This window comes from Crinia signifera, chromosome 11 (genome assembly GCF_055691185.1).
Source record: "Crinia signifera chromosome 11, ASM5569118v1, whole genome shotgun sequence".
In the NCBI taxonomy this organism is placed as follows: Eukaryota; Metazoa; Chordata; class Amphibia; order Anura; family Myobatrachidae; genus Crinia; species Crinia signifera.
This window is the reverse complement of record NC_139227.1, coordinates 78,504,677-78,527,787: the sequence shown is the minus strand read 5'-3', so window position 1 is coordinate 78,527,787 and position 23,111 is coordinate 78,504,677. Positions and strand designations below refer to the sequence as shown.

The 23,111-nt window shown below is 37.0% G+C and overlaps 24 non-coding genes across 24 annotated transcripts; all 24 read right to left on the bottom strand.

Moving 5' to 3' along the window:
- Positions 1-771: 771 nt before the first annotated feature.
- Positions 772-844, bottom strand: TRNAT-UGU (transfer RNA threonine (anticodon UGU)). Its single transcript has one exon. It is a non-coding gene; the product is annotated as a tRNA-Thr (tRNA).
- A 298-nt stretch (positions 845-1,142) lies between these two features.
- On the bottom strand, positions 1,143-1,215 carry TRNAT-CGU (transfer RNA threonine (anticodon CGU)). Its single transcript has one exon. It is a non-coding gene; the product is annotated as a tRNA-Thr (tRNA).
- A 1,347-nt stretch (positions 1,216-2,562) lies between these two features.
- TRNAT-UGU (transfer RNA threonine (anticodon UGU)) lies at positions 2,563-2,635 on the bottom strand. The gene has a single exon. It is a non-coding gene; the product is annotated as a tRNA-Thr (tRNA).
- A 298-nt stretch (positions 2,636-2,933) lies between these two features.
- On the bottom strand, positions 2,934-3,006 carry TRNAT-CGU (transfer RNA threonine (anticodon CGU)). The gene has a single exon. It is a non-coding gene; the product is annotated as a tRNA-Thr (tRNA).
- A 1,346-nt stretch (positions 3,007-4,352) lies between these two features.
- TRNAT-CGU (transfer RNA threonine (anticodon CGU)) lies at positions 4,353-4,425 on the bottom strand. The gene has a single exon. It is a non-coding gene; the product is annotated as a tRNA-Thr (tRNA).
- A 1,347-nt stretch (positions 4,426-5,772) lies between these two features.
- Positions 5,773-5,845, bottom strand: TRNAT-UGU (transfer RNA threonine (anticodon UGU)). Its single transcript has one exon. It is a non-coding gene; the product is annotated as a tRNA-Thr (tRNA).
- Positions 5,846-6,146: 301 nt separating this feature from the next.
- On the bottom strand, positions 6,147-6,219 carry TRNAT-UGU (transfer RNA threonine (anticodon UGU)). The gene has a single exon. It is a non-coding gene; the product is annotated as a tRNA-Thr (tRNA).
- Positions 6,220-6,519: 300 nt separating this feature from the next.
- TRNAT-CGU (transfer RNA threonine (anticodon CGU)) lies at positions 6,520-6,592 on the bottom strand. Its single transcript has one exon. It is a non-coding gene; the product is annotated as a tRNA-Thr (tRNA).
- A 1,347-nt stretch (positions 6,593-7,939) lies between these two features.
- Positions 7,940-8,012, bottom strand: TRNAT-CGU (transfer RNA threonine (anticodon CGU)). The gene has a single exon. It is a non-coding gene; the product is annotated as a tRNA-Thr (tRNA).
- A 1,347-nt stretch (positions 8,013-9,359) lies between these two features.
- Positions 9,360-9,432, bottom strand: TRNAT-UGU (transfer RNA threonine (anticodon UGU)). Its single transcript has one exon. It is a non-coding gene; the product is annotated as a tRNA-Thr (tRNA).
- A 300-nt stretch (positions 9,433-9,732) lies between these two features.
- TRNAT-CGU (transfer RNA threonine (anticodon CGU)) lies at positions 9,733-9,805 on the bottom strand. Its single transcript has one exon. It is a non-coding gene; the product is annotated as a tRNA-Thr (tRNA).
- Positions 9,806-11,160: 1,355 nt separating this feature from the next.
- On the bottom strand, positions 11,161-11,233 carry TRNAT-CGU (transfer RNA threonine (anticodon CGU)). Its single transcript has one exon. It is a non-coding gene; the product is annotated as a tRNA-Thr (tRNA).
- Positions 11,234-12,579: 1,346 nt separating this feature from the next.
- Positions 12,580-12,652, bottom strand: TRNAT-CGU (transfer RNA threonine (anticodon CGU)). Its single transcript has one exon. It is a non-coding gene; the product is annotated as a tRNA-Thr (tRNA).
- A 1,348-nt stretch (positions 12,653-14,000) lies between these two features.
- On the bottom strand, positions 14,001-14,073 carry TRNAT-UGU (transfer RNA threonine (anticodon UGU)). Its single transcript has one exon. It is a non-coding gene; the product is annotated as a tRNA-Thr (tRNA).
- Positions 14,074-14,373: 300 nt separating this feature from the next.
- TRNAT-CGU (transfer RNA threonine (anticodon CGU)) lies at positions 14,374-14,446 on the bottom strand. The gene has a single exon. It is a non-coding gene; the product is annotated as a tRNA-Thr (tRNA).
- A 1,346-nt stretch (positions 14,447-15,792) lies between these two features.
- Positions 15,793-15,865, bottom strand: TRNAT-CGU (transfer RNA threonine (anticodon CGU)). The gene has a single exon. It is a non-coding gene; the product is annotated as a tRNA-Thr (tRNA).
- Positions 15,866-17,213: 1,348 nt separating this feature from the next.
- TRNAT-UGU (transfer RNA threonine (anticodon UGU)) lies at positions 17,214-17,286 on the bottom strand. The gene has a single exon. It is a non-coding gene; the product is annotated as a tRNA-Thr (tRNA).
- A 300-nt stretch (positions 17,287-17,586) lies between these two features.
- On the bottom strand, positions 17,587-17,659 carry TRNAT-CGU (transfer RNA threonine (anticodon CGU)). Its single transcript has one exon. It is a non-coding gene; the product is annotated as a tRNA-Thr (tRNA).
- A 1,346-nt stretch (positions 17,660-19,005) lies between these two features.
- On the bottom strand, positions 19,006-19,078 carry TRNAT-UGU (transfer RNA threonine (anticodon UGU)). Its single transcript has one exon. It is a non-coding gene; the product is annotated as a tRNA-Thr (tRNA).
- A 299-nt stretch (positions 19,079-19,377) lies between these two features.
- Positions 19,378-19,450, bottom strand: TRNAT-CGU (transfer RNA threonine (anticodon CGU)). Its single transcript has one exon. It is a non-coding gene; the product is annotated as a tRNA-Thr (tRNA).
- Positions 19,451-20,804: 1,354 nt separating this feature from the next.
- TRNAT-UGU (transfer RNA threonine (anticodon UGU)) lies at positions 20,805-20,877 on the bottom strand. The gene has a single exon. It is a non-coding gene; the product is annotated as a tRNA-Thr (tRNA).
- Positions 20,878-21,175: 298 nt separating this feature from the next.
- On the bottom strand, positions 21,176-21,248 carry TRNAT-UGU (transfer RNA threonine (anticodon UGU)). The gene has a single exon. It is a non-coding gene; the product is annotated as a tRNA-Thr (tRNA).
- A 298-nt stretch (positions 21,249-21,546) lies between these two features.
- On the bottom strand, positions 21,547-21,619 carry TRNAT-CGU (transfer RNA threonine (anticodon CGU)). The gene has a single exon. It is a non-coding gene; the product is annotated as a tRNA-Thr (tRNA).
- A 1,354-nt stretch (positions 21,620-22,973) lies between these two features.
- On the bottom strand, positions 22,974-23,046 carry TRNAT-CGU (transfer RNA threonine (anticodon CGU)). Its single transcript has one exon. It is a non-coding gene; the product is annotated as a tRNA-Thr (tRNA).
- Positions 23,047-23,111: the final 65 nt, after the last annotated feature.

Genomic DNA, 23,111 nt, shown 5'->3' with positions numbered 1-23,111 from the left:
GATGATATTGTCAGTCAAAAAAGCTAATGAGCTCAACTAAAGAGGATGCATACAAAAAGAAAAGGAGAGGACAAAGAAAAGAACCTTGCGGGAAACATACTATTAGTGGAAGAGGGGTGAGGTAGAGTCCTGAGAGGAGACAGATAGGCAATGGACAGATAGGTAGGAAGAGGTTGTAAACAATGAGCTCAAGGAGTTTGGATGCATAGCTATGCTTGGGGCATGCATAGAATTGGTTGAACAATAAAGATATGAGACATGCAATTGAAAACAGTCAGAAAAATAGAATGAACGTCTTAAGTGATGCTCCAAATTGACTATCAAAGTATGTGAACAAATTAAAATAGATCTCTTTACTTTCGACTTGATGAAACTACTTTACATATGGTCATGCAAATTAATTTTTAGTAGCTGTAACAATAAAGAACTGGTAGGCCCCAGTGAGATTTGAACTCACTCTAACCCCTGAGCTATGAAGCCTTACATGAGAATGTATGTTTAAAAAAAAATCATGCATTTGTGGGGTTTCAAAGAAATCAAATTTGAAATTTAATTTTTGATTTTAATTTGTAGCTCTTTGACCCAATGGACACTGTTTACAAATGGCCGATTCTGAATCATTTGCAATCTCCATGCTAAATGCACACATTGAACTTGAAATAGATCTTCTCACTTGAGACGACCACTGTATATACTGTCATGCAAATTAAGATCACTGTACATGCTGTCATGCAAATTAGGTTTTAGTAGATGTAACAATAAATAACTGGTAGGCCCCAGTGAGATTTGAACTCACGACCCCTGGTTTACAAGACCAGTGCTCTAACCCCTGAGCTATGAAGCCTTACGCGAGAATGTATGTTTAAAAAAAAATCATGCATTTGTGGGGTTTCAAAGAAATCAAATTTGAAATTTAATTTTGGATTTTAATTTGTAGCTCCTTGACCCAATGGACACTGTTTACAAATGACTGATTCTGAATCATTTGTAATCTCCATGCTAAATGCACACATTGAACTTGAAATAGATCTTCTCACTTGAGACTTGAGAAGAACACTGTATATACTGTCATGCAAATTAAGATCACTGTACATGCTGTCATGCAAATTAAGTTTTTGTAAATGAAACAATAAAGAACTGGAAGGCCCCAGTGAGACTTGAACTCACGACCCCTGGTTTACGAGACCAGTGCTCTAACCCCTGAGCTATGGAGCCATGGAGGTACATTAATTTCTAGACATATATGGTGTCTGTGTACTGGAGGAACATAATCAATTGCAAATTGTACATTTTTTGGCAATTCATGCCAATGTACACTTTTTTCAAATGAAACTCTATGATATATTTCCAATGAGAGTGTTTAAGAAATATTATTATTCTGTATTTAGTGCCACAAGGGATCTGCGTTGTCCAATTACAGAGCACATAAACAAATTTGCAAAAAACAAAACAGTAAAGAGTCTTGGAGGCATGAGTGGTAGAAAGTAAGCAATTGGCAGGAGTAGTAATGAGAAAATGTGGGAATTTAAAGGGAGATAAGGTCATAGATGTAAATGTGAGAGGAGAAAGTGAGAAAGGAGAACTAGAAGAGTCTGTAGTGCCATCAATATATAATGCAGTTGTGGAAGATGACGCAGTGTGGAGGGTGGTAAGATAATCAGGTCAGTCTTAGACGTGTTTAGTTTCACAAAGCGCAGGGACATCCAAGAAGAGATAGCTGATAGACTGGTAGAGATACGAGTGAGTAAAAGTCTGGGGAGACAAGGTAGATTTGAGTATCAGCAGCAAAAAGATGATATTGTCAGTCAAAAAAGCTAATGAGCTCAACTAAAGAGGATGCATACAAAAAGAAAAGGAGAGGACAAAGAAAAGAACCTTGCGGGAAACATACTATTAGTGGAAGAGGGGTGAGGTAGAGTCCTGAGAGGAGACAGATAGGCAATGGACAGATAGGTAGGAAGAGGTTGTAAACAATGAGCTCAAGGAGTTTGGATGCATAGCTATGCTTGGGGCATGCATAGAATTGGTTGAACAATAAAGATATGAGACATGCAATTGAAAACAGTCAGAAAAATAGAATGAACGTCTTAAGTGATGCTCCAAATTGACTATCAAAGTATGTGAACAAATTAAAATAGATCTCTTTACTTTCGACTTGATGAAACTACTTTACATATGGTCATGCAAATTAATTTTTAGTAGCTGTAACAATAAAGAACTGGTAGGCCCCAGTGAGATTTGAACTCACTCTAACCCCTGAGCTATGAAGCCTTACATGAGAATGTATGTTTAAAAAAAAATCATGCATTTGTGGGGTTTCAAAGAAATCAAATTTGAAATTTAATTTTTGATTTTAATTTGTAGCTCTTTGACCCAATGGACACTGTTTACAAATGGCCGATTCTGAATCATTTGCAATCTCCATGCTAAATGCACACATTGAACTTGAAATAGATCTTCTCACTTGAGACGACCACTGTATATACTGTCATGCAAATTAAGATCACTGTACATGCTGTCATGCAAATTAGGTTTTAGTAGATGTAACAATAAATAACTGGTAGGCCCCAGTGAGATTTGAACTCACGACCCCTGGTTTACAAGACCAGTGCTCTAACCCCTGAGCTATGAAGCCTTACATGAGAATGTATGTTTAAAAAAAAATCATGCATTTGTGGGGTTTCAAAGAAATCAAATTTGAAATTTAATTTTGGATTTTAATTTGTAGCTCCTTGACCCAATGGACACTGTTTACAAATGACTGATTCTGAATCATTTGTAATCTCCATGCTAAATGCACACATTGAACTTGAAATAGATCTTCTCACTTGAGACTTGAGAAGAACACTGTATATACTGTCATGCAAATTAAGATCACTGTACATGCTGTCATGCAAATTAAGTTTTTGTAAATGAAACAATAAAGAACTGGAAGGCCCCAGTGAGACTTGAACTCACGACCCCTGGTTTACGAGACCAGTGCTCTAACCCCTGAGCTATGGAGCCATGGAGGTACATTAATTTCTAGACATATATGGTGTCTGTGTACTGGAGGAACATAATCAATTGCAAATTGTACATTTTTTGGCAATTCATGCCAATGTACACTTTTTTCAAATGAAACTCTATGATATATTTCCAATGAGAGTGTTTAAGAAATATTATTATTCTGTATTTAGTGCCACAAGGGATCTGCGTTGTCCAATTACAGAGCACATAAACAAATTTGCAAAAAACAAAACAGTAAAGAGTCTTGGAGGCATGAGTGGTAGAAAGTAAGCAATTGGCAGGAGTAGTAATGAGAAAATGTGGGAATTTAAAGGGAGATAAGGTCATAGATGTAAATGTGAGAGGAGAAAGTGAGAAAGGAGAACTAGAAGAGTCTGTAGTGCCATCAATATATAATGCAGTTGTGGAAGATGACGCAGTGTGGAGGGTGGTAAGATAATCAGGTCAGTCTTAGACGTGTTTAGTTTCACAAAGCGCAGGGACATCCAAGAAGAGATAGCTGATAGACTGGTAGAGATACGAGTGAGTAAAAGTCTGGGGAGACAAGGTAGATTTGAGTATCAGCAGCAAAAAGATGATATTGTCAGTCAAAAAAGCTAATGAGCTCAACTAAAGAGGATGCATACAAAAAGAAAAGGAGAGGACAAAGAAAAGAACCTTGCGGGAAACATACTATTAGTGGAAGAGGGGTGAGGTAGAGTCCTGAGAGGAGACAGATAGGCAATGGACAGATAGGTAGGAAGAGGTTGTAAACAATGAGCTCAAGGAGTTTGGATGCATAGCTATGCTTGGGGCATGCATAGAATTGGTTGAACAAAAAGATATGAGACATGCAATTGAAAACAGTCAGAAAAATAGAATGAACGTCTTAAGTGATGCTCCAAATTGATTATCAAAGTATGTGAACAAATTGAAATAGATCTCTTTACTTTCGACTTAATGAAACTACTTTACATATGGTCATGCAAATTAATTTTTAGTAGCTGTAACAATAAAGAACTGGTAGGCCCCAGTGAGATTTGAACTCACTCTAACCCCTGAGCTATGAAGCCTTACATGAGAATGTATGTTTAAAAAAAAATCATGCATTTGTGGGGTTTCAAAGAAATCAAATTTGAAATTTAATTTTTGATTTTAATTTGTAGCTCTTTGACCCAATGGACACTGTTTACAAATGGCCGATTCTGAATCATTTGCAATCTCCATGCTAAATGCACACATTGAACTTGAAATAGTTCTTCTCACTTGAGACGACCACTGTATATACTGTCATGCAAATGAAGATCACTGTACATGCTGTCATGCAAATTAAGTTTTAGTAGATGTAACAATAAAGAACTGTAAGGCCCCAGTGAGACTTGAACTCACGACCCCTGGTTTACGAGACCAGTGCTCTAACCCCTGAGCTATGGAGCCATGGAGGTGCATTACTTTCTAGACATATATGGTGTCTGTGTACTGGAGGAACATAATCAATTGCAAATTGTACATTTTTTGGCAATTCATGCCAATGTACACTTTTTTCAAATGAAACTCTATGATATATTTCCAATGAGAGTGTTTAAGAAATATTATTATTCTGTATTTAGTGCCACAAGGGATCTGCGTTGTCCAATTACAGAGCACATAAACAAATTTGCAAAAAATAAAACAGTAAAGAGTCTTGGAGGCATGAGTGGAAGAAAGTAAGCAATTGGCAGGAGTGGTAATGAGAAAATGTGGGAATTTAAAGGGAGATAAGATCATAGATGTAAATGGGAGAGGAGAAAGTGAGAAAGGAGAACTAGAAGAGTCTGTAGTGCCATCAATATATAATGCAGTTGTGGAAGATGACGCAGTGTGGAGGGTGGTAAGATAATCAGGTCAGTCTTAGATGTGTTTAGTTTCACAAAGCGCAGGGACATCCAAGAAGAGATAGCTGATAGACTGGTAGAGATACGAGTGAGTAAAAGTCTGGGGAGACAAGGTAGATTTGAGTATCAGCAGCAAAAAGATGATATTGTCAGTCAAAAAAGCTAATGAGCTCAACTAAAGAGGATGCATACAAAAAGAAAAGGAGAGGACAAAGAAAAGAACCTTGCGGGAAACATACTATTAGTGGAAGAGGGGTGAGGTAGAGTCCTGAGAGGAGACAGATAGGCAATGGACAGATAGGTAGGAAGAGGTTGTAAACAATGAGCTCAAGGAGTTTGGATGCATAGCTATGCTTGGGGCATGCATAGAATTGGTTGAACAATAAAGATATGAGACATGCAATTGAAAACAGTCAGAAAAATAGAATGAACGTCTTAAGTGATGCTCCAAATTGACTATCAAAGTATGTGAACAAATTGAAATAGATCTCTTCACTTTCGACTTGATGAAACTACTTTACATATGGTCATGCAAATTAATTTTTAGTAGCTGTAACAATAAAGAACTGGTAGGCCCCAGTGAGATTTGAACTCACTCTAACCCCTGAGCTATGAAGCCTTACATGAGAATGTATGTTTAAAAAAAAATCATGCATTTGTGGGGTTTCAAAGAAATCAAATTTGAAATTAAATTTTTTATTTTAATTTGTAGCTCTTTGACCCAATGGACACTGTTTACAAATGGCCGATTCTGAATCATTTGCAATCTCCATGCTAAATGCACACATTGAACTTGAAATAGATCTTCTCACTTGAGACGACCACTGTATATACTGTCATGCAAATGAAGATCACTGTACATGCTGTCATGCAAATTAAGTTTTAGTAGATGTAACAATAAAGAACTGGTAGGCCTCAGTGAGATTTGAACTCACGACCCCTGGTTTACAAGACCAGTGCTCTAACCCCTGAGCTATGAAGCCTTACATGAGAAAGTATGTTTTAAAAAAAAAAATCATGCATTTGTGGGGTTTCAAAGAAATCAAATTTGAAATTTAATTTTGGATTTTAATTTGTAGCTCCTTGACCCAATGGACACTGTTTACAAATGACTGATTCTGAATCATTTGTAATCTCAATGCTAAATGCACACATTGAACTTGAAATAGATCTTCTCACTTGAGACTTGAGAAGACCACTGTATATACTGTCATGCAAATTAAGATCACTGTACATGCTGTCATGCAAATTAAGTTTTTGTAAATGAAACAATAAAGAACTGGAAGGCCCCAGTGAGACTTGAACTCACGACCCCTGGTTTACAAGACCAGTGCTCTAACCCCTGAGCTATGAAGCCTTACATGAGAAAGAATGTTTTAAAAAAAAAATCATGCATTTGTGGGGTTTCAAAGAAATCAAATTTGAAATTTAATTTTGGATTTTAATTTGTAGCTCCTTGACCCAATGGACACTGTTTACAAATGACTGATTCTGAATCATTTGTAATCTCAATGCTAAATGCACACATTGAACTTGAAATAGATCTTCTCACTTGAGACTTGAGAAGACCACTGTATATACTGTCATGCAAATTAAGATCACTGTACATGCTGTCATGCAAATTAAGTTTTTGTAAATGAAACAATAAAGAACTGGAAGGCCCCAGTGAGACTTGAACTCACGACCCCTGGTTTACGAGACCAGTGCTCTAACCCCTGAGCTATGGAGCCATGGAGGTGCATTAATTTCTAGACATATATGGTGTCTGTGTACTGGAGGAACATAATCAATTGCAAATTGTACATTTTTTGGCAATTCATGCCAATGTACACTTTTTTCAAATGAAACTCTATGATATATTTCCAATGAGAGTGTTTAAGAAATATTATTATTCTGTATTTAGTGCCACAAGGGATCTGCGTTGTCCAATTACAGAGCACATAAACAAATTTGCAAAAAAACAAAACAGTAAAGAGTCTTGGAGGCATGAGTGGTAGAAAGTAAGCAATTGGCAGGAGTAGTAATGAGAAAATGTGGGAATTTAAAGGGAGATAAGGTCATAGATGTAAATGTGAGAGGAGAAAGTGAGAAAGGAGAACTAGAAGAGTCTGTAGTGCCATCAATATATAATGCAGTTGTGGAAGATGACGCAGTGTGGAGGGTGGTAAGATAATCAGGTCAGTCTTAGACGTGTTTAGTTTCACAAAGCGCAGGGACATCCAAGAAGAGATAGCTGATAGACTGGTAGAGATACGAGTGAGTAAACGTCTGGGGAGACAAGGTAGATTTGAGTATCAGCAGCAAAAAGATGATATTGTCAGTCAAAAAAGCTAATGAGCTCAACTAAAGAGGATGCATACAAAAAGAAAAGGAGAGGACAAAGAAAAGAACCTTGCGGGAAACATACTATTAGTGGAAGAGGGGTGAGGTAGAGTCCTGAGAGGAGACAGATAGGCAATGGACAGATAGGTAGGAAGAGGTTGTAAACAATGAGCTCAAGGAGTTTGGATGCATAGCTATGCTTGGGGCATGCATAGAATTGGTTGAACAAAAAGATATGAGACATGCAATTGAAAACAGTCAGATAAATAGAATTATCGTCTTAAGTGATGCTCCAAATTGATTATCAAAGTATGTGAACAAAATGAAATAGATCTCTTTACTTTCGACTTAATGAAACTACTTTACATATGGTCATGCAAATTAATTTTTAGTAGCTGTAACAATAAAGAACTGGTAGGCCCCAGTGAGATTTGAACTCACTCTAACCCCTGAGCTATGAAGCCTTACATGAGAATGTATGTTTAAAAAAAAATCATGCATTTGTGGGGTTTCAAAGAAATCAAATTTGAAATTTAATTTTTGATTTTAATTTGTAGCTCTTTGACCCAATGGACACTGTTTACAAATGGCCGATTCTGAATCATTTGCAATCTCCATGCTAAATGCACACATTGAACTTGAAATAGATCTTCTCACTTGAGACGACCACTGTATATACTGTCATGCAAATGAAGATCACTGTACATGCTGTCATGCAAATTAAGTTTTAGTAGATGTAACAATAAAGAACTGTAAGGCCCCAGTGAGACTTGAACTCACGACCCCTGGTTTACGAGACCAGTGCTCTAACCCCTGAGCTATGGAGCCATGGAGGTGCATTACTTTCTAGACATATATGGTGTCTGTGTACTGGAGGAACATAATCAATTGCAAATTGTACATTTTTTGGCAATTCATGCCAATGTACACTTTTTTCAAATGAAACTCTATGATATATTTCCAATGAGAGTGTTTAAGAAATATTATTATTCTGTATTTAGTGCCACAAGGGATCTGCGTTGTCCAATTACAGAGCACATAAACAAATTTGCAAAAAATAAAACAGTAAAGAGTCTTGGAGGCATGAGTGGAAGAAAGTAAGCAATTGGCAGGAGTGGTAATGAGAAAATGTGGGAATTTAAAGGGAGATAAGATCATAGATGTAAATGGGAGAGGAGAAAGTGAGAAAGGAGAACTAGAAGAGTCTGTAGTGCCATCAATATATAATGCAGTTGTGGAAGATGACGCAGTGTGGAGGGTGGTAAGATAATCAGGTCAGTCTTAGATGTGTTTAGTTTCACAAAGCGCAGGGACATCCAAGAAGAGATAGCTGATAGACTGGTAGAGATACGAGTGAGTAAAAGTCTGGGGAGACAAGGTAGATTTGAGTATCAGCAGCAAAAAGATGATATTGTCAGTCAAAAAAGCTAATGAGCTCAACTAAAGAGGATGCATACAAAAAGAAAAGGAGAGGACAAAGAAAAGAACCTTGCGGGAAACATACTATTAGTGGAAGAGGGGTGAGGTAGAGTCCTGAGAGGAGACAGATAGGAAATGGACAGATAGGTAGGAAGAGGTTGTAAACAATGAGCTCAAGGAGTTTGGATGCATAGCTATGCTTGGGGCATGCATAGAATTGGTTGAACAATAAAGATATGAGACATGCAATTGAAAACAGTCAGAAAAATAGAATGAACGTCTTAAGTGATGCTCCAAATTGACTATCAAAGTATGTGAACAAATTGAAATAGATCTCTTTACTTTCGACTTGATGAAACTACTTTACATATGGTCATGCAAATTAATTTTTAGTAGCTGTAACAATAAAGAACTGGTAGGCCCCAGTGAGATTTGAACTCACTCTAACCCCTGAGCTATGAAGCCTTACATGAGAATGTATGTTTAAAAAAAAATCATGCATTTGTGGGGTTTCAAAGAAATCAAATTTGAAATTAAATTTTTGATTTTAATTTGTAGCTCTTTGACCCAATGGACACTGTTTACAAATGGCCGATTCTGAATCATTTGCAATCTCCATGCTAAATGCACACATTGAACTTGAAATAGATCTTCTCACTTGAGACGACCACTGTATATACTGTCATGCAAATGAAGATCACTGTACATGCTGTCATGCAAATTAAGTTTTAGTAGATGTAACAATAAAGAACTGGTAGGCCCCAGTGAGATTTGAACTCACGACCCCTGGTTTACAAGACCAGTGCTCTAACCCCTGAGCTATGAAGCCTTACATGAGAAAGTATGTTTTAAAAAAAAAATCATGCATTTGTGGGGTTTCAAAGAAATCAAATTTGAAATTTAATTTTGGATTTTAATTTGTAGCTCCTTGACCCAATGGACACTGTTTACAAATGACTGATTCTGAATCATTTGTAATCTCAATGCTAAATGCACACATTGAACTTGAAATAGATCTTCTCACTTGAGACTTGAGAAGACCACTGTATATACTGTCATGCAAATTAAGATCACTGTACATGCTGTCATGCAAATTAAGTTTTTGTAAATGAAACAATAAAGAACTGGAAGGCCCCAGTGAGACTTGAACTCACGACCCCTGGTTTACGAGACCAGTGCTCTAACCCCTGAGCTATGGAGCCATGGAGGTGCATTAATTTCTAGACATATATGGTGTCTGTGTACTGGAGGAACATAATCAATTGCAAATTGTACATTTTTTGGCAATTCATGCCAATGTACACTTTTTTCAAATGAAACTCTATGATATATTTCCAATGAGAGTGTTTAAGAAATATTATTATTCTGTATTTAGTGCCACAAGGGATCTGCATTGTCCAATTACAGAGCACATAAACAAATTTGCAAAAAACAAAACAGTAAAGAGTCTTGGAGGCATGAGTGGTAGAAAGTAAGCAATTGGCAGGAGTAGTAATGAGAAAATGTGGGAATTTAAAGGGAGATAAGGTCATAGATGTAAATGTGAGAGGAGAAAGTGAGAAAGGAGAACTAGAAGAGTCTGTAGTGCCATCAATATATAATGCAGTTGTGGAAGATGACGCAGTGTGGAGGGTGGTAAGATAATCAGGTCAGTCTTAGACGTGTTTAGTTTCACAAAGCGCAGGGACATCCAAGAAGAGATAGCTGATAGACTGGTAGAGATACGAGTGAGTAAAAGTCTGGGGAGACAAGGTAGATTTGAGTATCAGCAGCAAAAAGATGATATTGTCAGTCAAAAAAGCTAATGAGCTCAACTAAAGAGGATGCATACAAAAAGAAAAGGAGAGGACAAAGAAAAGAACCTTGCGGGAAACATACTATTAGTGGAAGAGGGGTGAGGTAGAGTCCTGAGAGGAGACAGATAGGCAATGGACAGATAGGTAGGAAGAGGTTGTAAACAATGAGCTCAAGGAGTTTGGATGCATAGCTATGCTTGGGGCATGCATAGAATTGGTTGAACAAAAAGATATGAGACATGCAATTGAAAACAGTCAGAAAAATAGAATGAACGTCTTAAGTGATGCTCCAAATTGATTATCAAAGTATGTGAACAAATTGAAATAGATCTCTTTACTTTCGACTTAATGAAACTACTTTACATATGGTCATGCAAATTAATTTTTAGTAGCTGTAACAATAAAGAACTGGTAGGCCCCAGTGAGATTTGAACTCACTCTAACCCCTGAGCTATGAAGCCTTACATGAGAAAGTATGTTTTAAAAAAAAAATCATGCATTTGTGGGGTTTCAAAGAAATCAAATTTGAAATTTAATTTTGGATTTTAATTTGTAGCTCCTTGACCCAATGGACACTGTTTACAAATGACTGATTCTGAATCATTTGTAATCTCAATGCTAAATGCACACATTGAACTTGAAATAGATCTTCTCACTTGAGACTTGAGAAGACCACTGTATATACTGTCATGCAAATTAAGATCACTGTACATGCTGTCATGCAAATTAAGTTTTTGTAAATGAAACAATAAAGAACTGGAAGGCCCCAGTGAGACTTGAACTCACGACCCCTGGTTTACGAGACCAGTGCTCTAACCCCTGAGCTATGGAGCCATGGAGGTGCATTAATTTCTAGACATATATGGTGTCTGTGTACTGGAGGAACATAATCAATTGCAAATTGTACATTTTTTGGCAATTCATGCCAATGTACACTTTTTTCAAATGAAACTCTATGATATATTTCCAATGAGAGTGTTTAAGAAATATTATTGTTCTGTATTTAGTGCCACAAGGGATCTGCGTTGTCCAATTACAGAGCACATAAACAAATTTGCAAAAAACAAAACAGTAAAGAGTCTTGGAGGCATGAGTGGTAGAAAGTAAGCAATTGGCAGGAGTAGTAATGAGAAAATGTGGGAATTTAAAGGGAGATAAGGTCATAGATGTAAATGTGAGAGGAGAAAGTGAGAAAGGAGAACTAGAAGAGTCTGTAGTGCCATCAATATATAATGCAGTTGTGGAAGATGACGCAGTGTGGAGGGTGGTAAGATAATCAGGTCAGTCTTAGACGTGTTTAGTTTCACAAAGCGCAGGGACATCCAAGAAGAGATAGCTGATAGACTGGTAGAGATACGAGTGAGTAAAAGTCTGGGGAGACAAGGTAGATTTGAGTATCAGCAGCAAAAAGATGATATTGTCAGTCAAAAAAGCTAATGAGCTCAACTAAAGAGGATGCATACAAAAAGAAAAGGAGAGGACAAAGAAAAGAACCTTGCGGGAAACATACTATTAGTGGAAGAGGGGTGAGGTAGAGTCCTGAGAGGAGACAGATAGGCAATGGACAGATAGGTAGGAAGAGGTTGTAAACAATGAGCTCAAGGAGTTTGGATGCATAGCTATGCTTGGGGCATGCATAGAATTGGTTGAACAAAAAGATATGAGACATGCAATTGAAAACAGTCAGAAAAATAGAATGAACGTCTTAAGTGATGCTCCAAATTGATTATCAAAGTATGTGAACAAATTGAAATAGATCTCTTTACTTTCGACTTAATTAAACTACTTTACATATGGTCATGCAAATTAATTTTTAGTAGCTGTAACAATAAAGAACTGGTAGGCCCCAGTGAGATTTGAACTCACTCTAACCCCTGAGCTATGAAGCCTTACATGAGAATGTATGTTTAAAAAAAAATCATGCATTTGTGGGGTTTCAAAGAAATCAAATTTGAAATTTAATTTTTTATTTTAATTTGTAGCTCTTTGACCCAATGGACACTGTTTACAAATGGCCGATTCTGAATCATTTGCAATCTCCATGCTAAATGCACACATTGAACTTGAAATAGATCTTCTCACTTGAGACGACCACTGTATATACTGTCATGCAAATGAAGATCACTGTACATGCTGTCATGCAAATTAAGTTTTAGTAAATGTAACAATAAAGAACTGTAAGGCCCCAGTGAGACTTGAACTCAGGACCCCTGGTTTACGAGACCAGTGCTCTAACCCCTGAGCTATGGAGCCATGGAGGTGCATTACTTTCTAGACATATATGGTGTCTGTGTACTGGAGGAACATAATCAATTGCAAATTGTACATTTTTTGGCAATTCATGCCAATGTACACTTTTTTCAAATGAAACTCTATGATATATTTCCAATGAGAGTGTTTAAGAAATATTATTATTCTGTATTTAGTGCCACAAGGGATCTGCGTTGTCCAATTACAGAGCACATAAACAAATTTGCAAAAAATAAAACAGTAAAGAGTCTTGGAGGCATGAGTGGTAGAAAGTAAGCAATTGGCAGGAGTGGTAATGAGAAAATGTGGGAATTTAAAGGGAGATAAGATCATAGATGTAAATGGGAGAGGATAAAGTGAGAAAGGAGAACTAGAAGAGTCTGTAGTGCCATCAATATATAATGCAGTTGTGGAAGATGACGCAGTGTGGAGGGTGGTAAGATAATCAGGTCAGTCTTAGACGTGTTTAGTTTCACAAAGCGCAGGGACATCCAAGAAGAGATAGCTAATAGACTGGTAGAGATACGAGTGAGTAAAAGTCTGGGGAGACAAGGTAGATTTGAGTATCAGCAGCAAAAAGATGATATTGTCAGTCAAAAAAGCTAATGAGCTCAACTAAAGAGGATGCATACAAAAAGAAAAGGAGAGGACAAAGAAAAGAACCTTGCGGGAAACATACTATTAGTGGAAGAGGGGTGAGGTAGAGTCCTGAGAGGAGAGAGATAGGCAATGGACAGATAGGTAGGAAGAGGTTGTAAACAATGAGCTCAAGGAGTTTGGATGCATAGCTATGCTTGGGGCATGCATAGAAGTGGTTGAACAATAAAGATATGAGACATGCAATTGAAAACAGTCAGAAAAATAGAATGAACGTCTTAAGTGATGCTCCAAATTGACTATCAAAGTATGTGAACAAATTGAAATAGATCTCTTTACTTTCGACTTGATGAAACTACTTTACATATGGTCATGCAAATTAATTTTTAGTAGCTGTAACAATAAAGAACTGGTAGGCCCCAGTGAGATTTGAACTCACTCTAACCCCTGAGCTATGAAGCCTTACATGAGAATGTATGTTTAAAAAAAAAATCATGCATTTGTGGGGTTTCAAAGAAATCAAATTTGAAATTAAATTTTTGATTTTAATTTGTAGCTCTTTGACCCAATGGACACTGTTTACAAATGGCCGATTCTGAATCATTTGCAATCTCCATGCTAAATGCACACATTGAACTTGAAATAGATCTTCTCACTTGAGACGACCACTGTATATACTGTCATGCAAATGAAGATCACTGTACATGCTGTCATGCAAATAGAGTTTTAGTAGATGTAACAATAAAGAACTGGTAGGCCCCAGTGAGATTTGAACTCACGACCCCTGGTTTACAAGACCAGTGCTCTAACTCCTGAGCTATGAAGCCTTACATGAGAAAGTATGTTTTAAAAAAAAAATCATGCATTTGTGGGGTTTCAAAGAAATCAAATTTGAAATTTAATTTTGGATTTTAATTTGTAGCTCCTTGACCCAATGGACACTGTTTACAAATGACTGATTCTGAATCATTTGTAATCTCAATGCTAAATGCACACATTGAACTTGAAATAGATCTTCTCACTTGAGACTTGAGAAGACCACTGTATATACTGTCATGCAAATTAAGATCACTGTACATGCTGTCATGCAAATTAAGTTTTTGTAAATGAAACAATAAAGAACTGGAAGGCCCCAGTGAGACTTGAACTCACGACCCCTGGTTTACGAGACCAGTGCTCTAACCCCTGAGCTATGGAGCCATGGAGGTGCATTAATTTCTAGACATATATGGTGTCTGTGTACTGGAGGAACATAATCAATTGCAAATTGTACATTTTTTGGCAATTCATGCCAATGTACACTTTTTTCAAATGAAACTCTATGATATATTTCCAATGAGAGTGTTTAAGAAATATTATTATTCTGTATTTAGTGCCACAAGGGATCTGCGTTGTCCAATTACAGAGCACATAAACAAATTTGCAAAAAACAAAACAGTAAAGAGTCTTGGAGGCATGAGTGGTAGAAAGTAAGCAATTGGCAGGAGTGGTAATGAGAAAATGTTGGAATTTAAAGGGAGATAAGGTCATAGATGTAAATGGGAGAGGAGAAAGTGAGAAAGGAGAACTAGAAGAGTCTGTAGTGCCATCAATATATAATGCAGTTGTGGAAGATGACGCAGTGTGGAGGGTGGTAAGATAATCAGGTCAGTCTTAGACGTGTTTAGTTTCACAAAGCGCAGGGACATCCAAGAAGAGATAGCTGATAGACTGGTAGAGATACGAGTGAGTAAAAGTCTGGGGAGACAAGGTAGATTTGAGTATCAGCAGCAAAAAGATGATATTGTCAGTCAAAAAAGCTAATGAGCTCAACTAAAGAGGATGCATACAAAAAGAAAAGGAGAGGACAAAGAAAAGAACCTTGCGGGAAACATACTATTAGTGGAAGAGGGGTGAGGTAGAGTCCTGAGAGGAGACAGATAGGCAATGGACAGATAGGTAGGAAGAGGTTGTAAACAATGAGCTCAAGGAGTTTGGATGCATAGCTATGCTTGGGGCATGCATAGAATTGGTTGAACAAAAAGATATGAGACATGCAATTGAAAACAGTCAGAAAAATAGAATGAACGTCTTAAGTGATGCTCCAAATTGATTATCAAAGTATGTGAACAAATTGAAATAGATCTCTTTACTTTCGACTTAATGAAACTACTTTACATATGGTCATGCAAATTAATTTTTAGTAGCTGTAACAATAAAGAACTGGTAGGCCCCAGTGAGATTTGAACTCACTCTAACCCCTGAGCTATGAAGCCTTACATGAGAATGTATGTTTAAAAAAAAATCATGCATTTGTGGGGTTTCAAAGAAATCAAATTTGAAATTTAATTTTTTATTTTAATTTGTAGCTCTTTGACCCAATGGACACTGTTTACAAATGGCCGATTCTGAATCATTTGCAATCTCCATGCTAAATGCACACATTGAACTTGAAATAGATCTTCTCACTTGAGACGACCACTGTATATACTGTCATGCAAATGAAGATCACTGTACATGCTGTCATGCAAATTAAGTTTTAGTAAATGTAACAATAAAGAACTGTAAGGCCCCAGTGAGACTTGAACTCAGGACCCCTGGTTTACGAGACCAGTGCTCTAACCCCTGAGCTATGGAGCCATGGAGGTGCATTACTTTCTAGACATATATGGTGTCTGTGTACTGGAGGAACATAATCAATTGCAAATTGTACATTTTTTGGCAATTCATGCCAATGTACACTTTTTTCAAATGAAACTCTATGATATATTTCCAATGAGAGTGTTTAAGAAATATTATTATTCTGTATTTAGTGCCACAAGGGATCTGCGTTGTCCAATTACAGAGCACATAAACAAATTTGCAAAAAATAAAACAGTAAAGAGTCTTGGAGGCATGAGTGGTAGAAAGTAAGCAATTGGCAGGAGTGGTAATGAGAAAATGTGGGAATTTAAAGGGAGATAAGATCATAGATGTAAATGGGAGAGGATAAAGTGAGAAAGGAGAACTAGAAGAGTCTGTAGTGCCATCAATATATAATGCAGTTGTGGAAGATGACGCAGTGTGGAGGGTGGTAAGATAATCAGGTCAGTCTTAGACGTGTTTAGTTTCACAAAGCGCAGGGACATCCAAGAAGAGATAGCTGATAGACTGGTAGAGATACGAGTGAGTAAAAGTCTGGGGAGACAAGGTAGATTTGAGTATCAGCAGCAAAAAGATGATATTGTCAGTCAAAAAAGCTAATGAGCTCAACTAAAGAGGATGCATACAAAAAGAAAAGGAGAGGACAAAGAAAAGAACCTTGCGGGAAACATACTATTAGTGGAAGAGGGGTGAGGTAGAGTCCTGAGAGGAGAGAGATAGGCAATGGACAGATAGGTAGGAAGAGGTTGTAAACAATGAGCTCAAGGAGTTTGGATGCATAGCTATGCTTGGGGCATGCATAGAATTGGTTGAACAATAAAGATATGAGACATGCAATTGAAAACAGTCAGAAAAATAGAATGAACGTCTTAAGTGATGCTCCAAATTGACTATCAAAGTATGTGAACAAATTGAAATAGATCTCTTTACTTTCGACTTGATGAAACTACTTTACATATGGTCATGCAAATTAATTTTTAGTAGCTGTAACAATAAAGAACTGGTAGGCCCCAGTGAGATTTGAACTCACTCTAACCCCTGAGCTATGAAGCCTTACATGAGAATGTATGTTTAAAAAAAAAATCATGCATTTGTGGGGTTTCAAAGAAATCAAATTTGAAATTAAATTTTTGATTTTAATTTGTAGCTCTTTGACCCAATGGACACTGTTTACAAATGGCCGATTCTGAATCATTTGCAATCTCCATGCTAAATGCACACATTGAACTTGAAATAGATCTTCTCACTTGAGACGACCACTGTATATACTGTCATGCAAATGAAGATCACTGTACATGCTGTCATGCAAATAGAGTTTTAGTAGATGTAACAATAAAGAACTGGTAGGCCCCAGTGAGATTTGAACTCACGACCCCTGGTTTACAAGACCAGTGCTCTAACTCCTGAGCTATGAAGCCTTACATGAGAAAGTATGTTTTAAAAAAAAAATCATGCATTTGTGGGGTTTCAAAGAAATCAAATTTGAAATTTAATTTTGGATTTTAATTTGTAGCTCCTTGACCCAATGGACACTGTTTACAAATGACTGATTCTGAATCATTTGTAATCTCAATGCTAAATGCACACATTGAACTTGAAATAGATCTTCTCACTTGAGACTTGAGAAGACCACTGTATATACTGTCATGCAAATTAAGATCACTGTACATGCTGTCATGCAAATTAAGTTTTTGTAAATGAAACAATAAAGAACTGGAAGGCCCCAGTGAGACTTGAACTCACGACCCCTGGTTTACGAGACCAGTGCTCTAACCCCTGAGCTATGGAGCCATGGAGGTGCATTAATTTCTAGACATATATGGTGTCTGTGTACTGGAGGAACATAATCAATTGCAAATTGTACATTTTTTGGCAATTCATGCCAATGTACACTTTTTTCAAATGAAACTCTATGATATATTTCCAATGAGAGTGTTTAAGAAATATTATTATTCTGTATTTAGTGCCACAAGGGATCTGCGTTGTCCAATTACAGAGCACATAAACAAATTTGCAAAAAACAAAACAGTAAAGAGTCTTGGAGGCATGAGTGGTAGAAAGTAAGCAATTGGCAGGAGTGGTAATGAGAAAATGTTGGAATTTAAAGGGAGATAAGGTCATAGATGTAAATGGGAGAGGAGAAAGTGAGAAAGGAGAACTAGAAGAGTCTGTAGTGCCATCAATATATAATGCAGTTGTGGAAGATGACGCAGTGTGGAGGGTGGTAAGATAATCAGGTCAGTCTTAGACGTGTTTAGTTTCACAAAGCGCAGGGACATCCAAGAAGAGATAGCTGATAGACTGGTAGAGATACGAGTGAGTAAAAGTCTAGGGGGACAAGGTAGATTTGAGTATCAGCAGCAAAAAGATGATATTGTCAGTCAAAAAAGCTAATGAGCTCAACTAAAGAGGATGCATACAAAAAGAAAAGGAGAGGACAAAGAAAAGAACCTTGCGGGAAACATACTATTAGTGGAAGAGGGGTGAGGTAGAGTCCTGAGAGGAGACAGATAGGCAATGGACAGATAGGTAGGAAGAGGTTGTAAACAATGAGCTCAAGGAGTTTGGATGCATAGCTATGCTTGGGGCATGCATAGAATTGGTTGAACAAAAAGATATGAGACATGCAATTGAAAACAGTCAGAAAAATAGAATGAACGTCTTAAGTGATGCTCCAAATTGATTATCAAAGTATGTGAACAAATTGAAATAGATCTCTTTACTTTCGACTTAATGAAACTACTTTACATATGGTCATGCAAATTAATTTTTAGTAGCTGTAACAATAAAGAACTGGTAGGCCCCAGTGAGATTTGAACTCACTCTAACCCCTGAGCTATGAAGCCTTACATGAGAATGTATGTTTAAAAAAAAATCATGCATTTGTGGGGTTTCAAAGAAATCAAATTTGAAATTTAATTTTTTATTTTAATTTGTAGCTCTTTGACCCAATGGACACTGTTTACAAATGGCCGATTCTGAATCATTTGCAATCTCCATGCTAAATGCACACATTGAACTTGAAATAGATCTTCTCACTTGAGACGACCACTGTATATACTGTCATGCAAATGAAGATCACTGTACATGCTGTCATGCAAATTAAGTTTTAGTAGATGTAACAATAAAGAACTGGTAGGCCCCAGTGAGATTTGAACTCACGACCCCTGGTTTACAAGACCAGTGCTCTAACCCCTGAGCTATGAAGCCTTACATGAGAAAGAATGTTTAAAAAAAAAATCATGCATTTGTGGGGTTTCAAAGAAATCAAATTTGAAATTTAATTTTGGATTTTAATTTGTAGCTCCTTGACCCAATGGACACTGTTTACAAATGACTGATTCTGAATCATTTGCAATCTCCATGCTAAATGCACGCATTGAACTTGAAATAGATCTTCTCACTTGAGACTTGAGAAGACCACTGTATATACTGTCATGCAAATTAAGATCACTGTACATGCTGTCATGCAAATTAAGTTTTTGTAAATGAAACAATAAAGAACTGGAAGGCCCCAGTGAGACTTGAACTCACGACCCCTGGTTTACGAGACCATTGCTCTAACCCCTGAGCTATGGAGCCATGGAGGTGCATTAATTTCTAGACATATATGGTGTCTGTGTACTGGAGGAACATAATCAATTGCAAATTGTACATTTTTTGGCAATTCATGCCAATGTACACTTTTTTCAAATGAAACTCTATGATATATTTCCAATGAGAGTGTTTAAGAAATATTATTATTCTGTATTTAGTGCCACAAGGGATCTGCGTTGTCCAATTACAGAGCACATAAACAAATTTGCAAAAAACAAAACAGTAAAGAGTCTTGGAGGCATGAGTGGTAGAAAGTAAGCAATTGGCAGGAGTGGTAATGAGAAAATGTGGGAATTTAAAGGGAGATAAGGTCATAGATGTAAATGGGAGAGGAGAAAGTGAGAAAGGAGAACTAGAAGAGTCTGTAGTGCCATTAATATATAATGCAGTTGTGGAAGATGACGCAGTGTGGAGGGTGGTAAGATAATCAGGTCAGTCTTAGACGTGTTTAGTTTCACAAAGCGCTGGGACATCCAAGAAGAGATAGCTGATAGACTGGTAGAGATACGAGTGAGTAAAAGTCTGGGGAGACAAGGTAGATTTGAGTATCAGCAGCAAAAAGATGATATTGTCAGTCAAAAAAGCTAATGAGCTCAACTAAAGAGGATGCATACAAAAAGAAAAGGAGAGGACAAAGAAAAGAACCTTGCGGGAAACATACTATTAGTGGAAGAGGGGTGAGGTAGAGTCCTGAGAGGAGACAGATAGGCAATGGACAGATAGGTAGGAAGAGGTTGTAAACAATGAGCTCAAGGAGTTTGGATGCATAGCTATGCTTGGGGCATGCATAGAATTGGTTGAACAATAAAGATATGAGACATGCAATTGAAAACAGTCAGAAAAATAGAATGAACGTCTTAAGTGATGCTCCAAATTGACTATCAAAGTATGTGAACAAATTGAAATAGATCTCTTTACTTTCGACTTGATGAAACTACTTTACATATGGTCATGCAAATTAATTTTTAGTAGCTGTAACAATAAAGAACTGGTAGGCCCCAGTGAGATTTGATCTAACTCTAACCCCTGAGCTATGAAGCCTTACATGAGAATGTATGTTTAAAAAAAAATCATGCATTTGTGGGGTTTCAAAGAAATCAAATTTGAAATTTAATTTTTGATTTTAATTTGTAGCTCCTTGACCCAATGGACACTGTTTACAAATGACTGATTCTGAATCATTTGCAATCTCCATGCTAAATGCACACATTGAACTTGAAATAGATCTTCTCACTTGAGACTTGAGAAGACCACTGTATATACTGTCATGCAAATTAAGATCACTGTACATGCTGTCATGCAAATTAAGTTTTAGTAGATGTAACAATAAAGAACTGGTAGGCCCCAGTGAGATTTGAACTCACGACCCCTGGTTTACAAGACCAGTGCTCTAACCCCTGAGCTATGAAGCCTTATATGAGAATGTATGTTTTAAAAAAAATCATGCATTTGTGGGGTTTCAAAGAAATCAAATTTGAAATTTAATTTTGGATTTTAATTTGTAGCTCTTTGACCCAATGGACACTGTTTACAAATGGCCGATTCTGAATCATTTGCAATCTCCATGCTAAATGCACACATTGAACTTGAAATAGATCTTCTCACTTGAGACTTGAGAAGAACACTGTATATACTGTCATGCAAATTAAGATCACTGTACATACTGTCATGCAAATTAAGTTTTAGTAGATGTAACAATAAAGAACTGGTAGGCCACAGCGAGATTTGAACTCACGACCCCTGGTTTACAAGACCAGTGCTCTAACCCCTGAGCTATGAAGCCTTACATGAGAATGTATGTTTAAAAAAAAATCATGCATTTGTGGGGTTTCAAAGAAATCAAATTTGAAATTTAATTTTGGATTTTAATTTGTAGCTCTTTGACCCAATGGACACTGTTTACAAATGGCCGATTCTGAATCATTTGCAATCTCCATGCTAAATGCACACATTGAACTTGAAATAGATCTTCTCACTTGAGACTTGAGAAGACCACTGTATATACTGTCATGCAAATTAAGATCACTGTACATGCTGTCATGCAAATTAAGTTTTTGTAAATGAAACAATAAAGAACTGGAAGGCCCCAGTGAGACTTGAACTCACGACCCCTGGTTTACGAGACCAGTGCTCTAACCCCTGAGCTATGGAGCCATGGAGGTGCATTAATTTCTAGACATATATGGTGTCTGTGTACTGGAGGAACATAATCAATTGCAAATTGTACATTTTTTGGCAATTCATGCCAATGTACACTTTTTTCAAATGAAACTCTATGATATATTTCCAATGAGAGTGTTTAAGAAATATTATTATTCTGTATTTAGTGCCACAAGGGATCTGCGTTGTCCAATTACAGAGCACATAAACAAATTTGCAAAAAACAAAACATTAAAGAGTCTTGGAGGCATGAGTGGTAGAAAGTAAGCAATTGGCAGGAGTGGTAATGAGAAAATGTGGGAATTTAAAGGGAGATAAGGTCATAGATGTAAATGGGAGAGGAGAAAGTGAGAAACGAGAACTAGAAGAGTCTGTAGTGCCATCAATATATAATGCAGTTGTGGAAGATGACGCAGTGTGGAGGGTGGTAAGATAATCAGGTCAGTCTTAGACGTGTTTAGTTTCACAAAGCGCTGGGACATCCAAGAAGAGATAGCTGATAGACTGGTAGAGATACGAGTGAGTAAAAGTCTGGGGAGACAAGGTAGATTTGAGTATCAGCAGCAAAAAGATGATATTGTCAGTCAAAAAAGCTAATGAGCTCAACTAAAGAGGATGCATACAAAAAGAAAAGGAGAGGACAAAGAAAAGAACCTTGCGGGAAACATACTATTAGTGGAAGAGAGGTGAGGTAGAGTCCTGAGAGGAGACAGATAGGCAATGGACAGATAGGTAGGAAGAGGTTGTAAACAATGAGCTCAAGGAGTTTGGATGCATAGCTATGCTTGGGGCATGCATAGAATTGGTTGAACAATAAAGATATGAGACATGCAATTGAAAACAGTCAGAAAAATAGAATGAACGTCTTAAGTGATGCTCCAAATTGACTATCAAAGTATGTGAACAAATTGAAATAGATCTCTTTACTTTCGACTTGATGAAACTACTTTACATATGGTCATGCAAATTAATTTTTAGTAGCTGTAACAATAAAGAACTGGTAGGCCCCAGTGAGATTTGAACTCACTCTAACCCCTGAGCTATGAAGCCTTACATGAGAATGTATGTTTAAAAAAAAATCATGCATTTGTGGGGTTTCAAAGAAATCAAATTTGAAATTTAATTTTTGATTTTAATTTGTAGCTCCTTGACCCAATGGACACTGTTTACAAATGACTGATTCTGAATCATTTGCAATCTCCATGCTAAATGCACACATTGAACTTGAAATAGATCTTCTCACTTGAGACTTGAGAAGACCACTGTATATACTGTCATGCAAATTAAGATCACTGTACATGCTGTCATGCAAATTAAGTTTTTGTAAATGAAACAATAAAGAACTGGAAGGCCCCAGTGAGACTTGAACTCACGACCCCTGGTTTACGAGACCAGTGCTCTAACCCCTGAGCTATGGAGCCATGGAGGTGCATTAATTTCTAGACATATATGGTGTCTGTGTACTGGAGGAACATAATCAATTGCA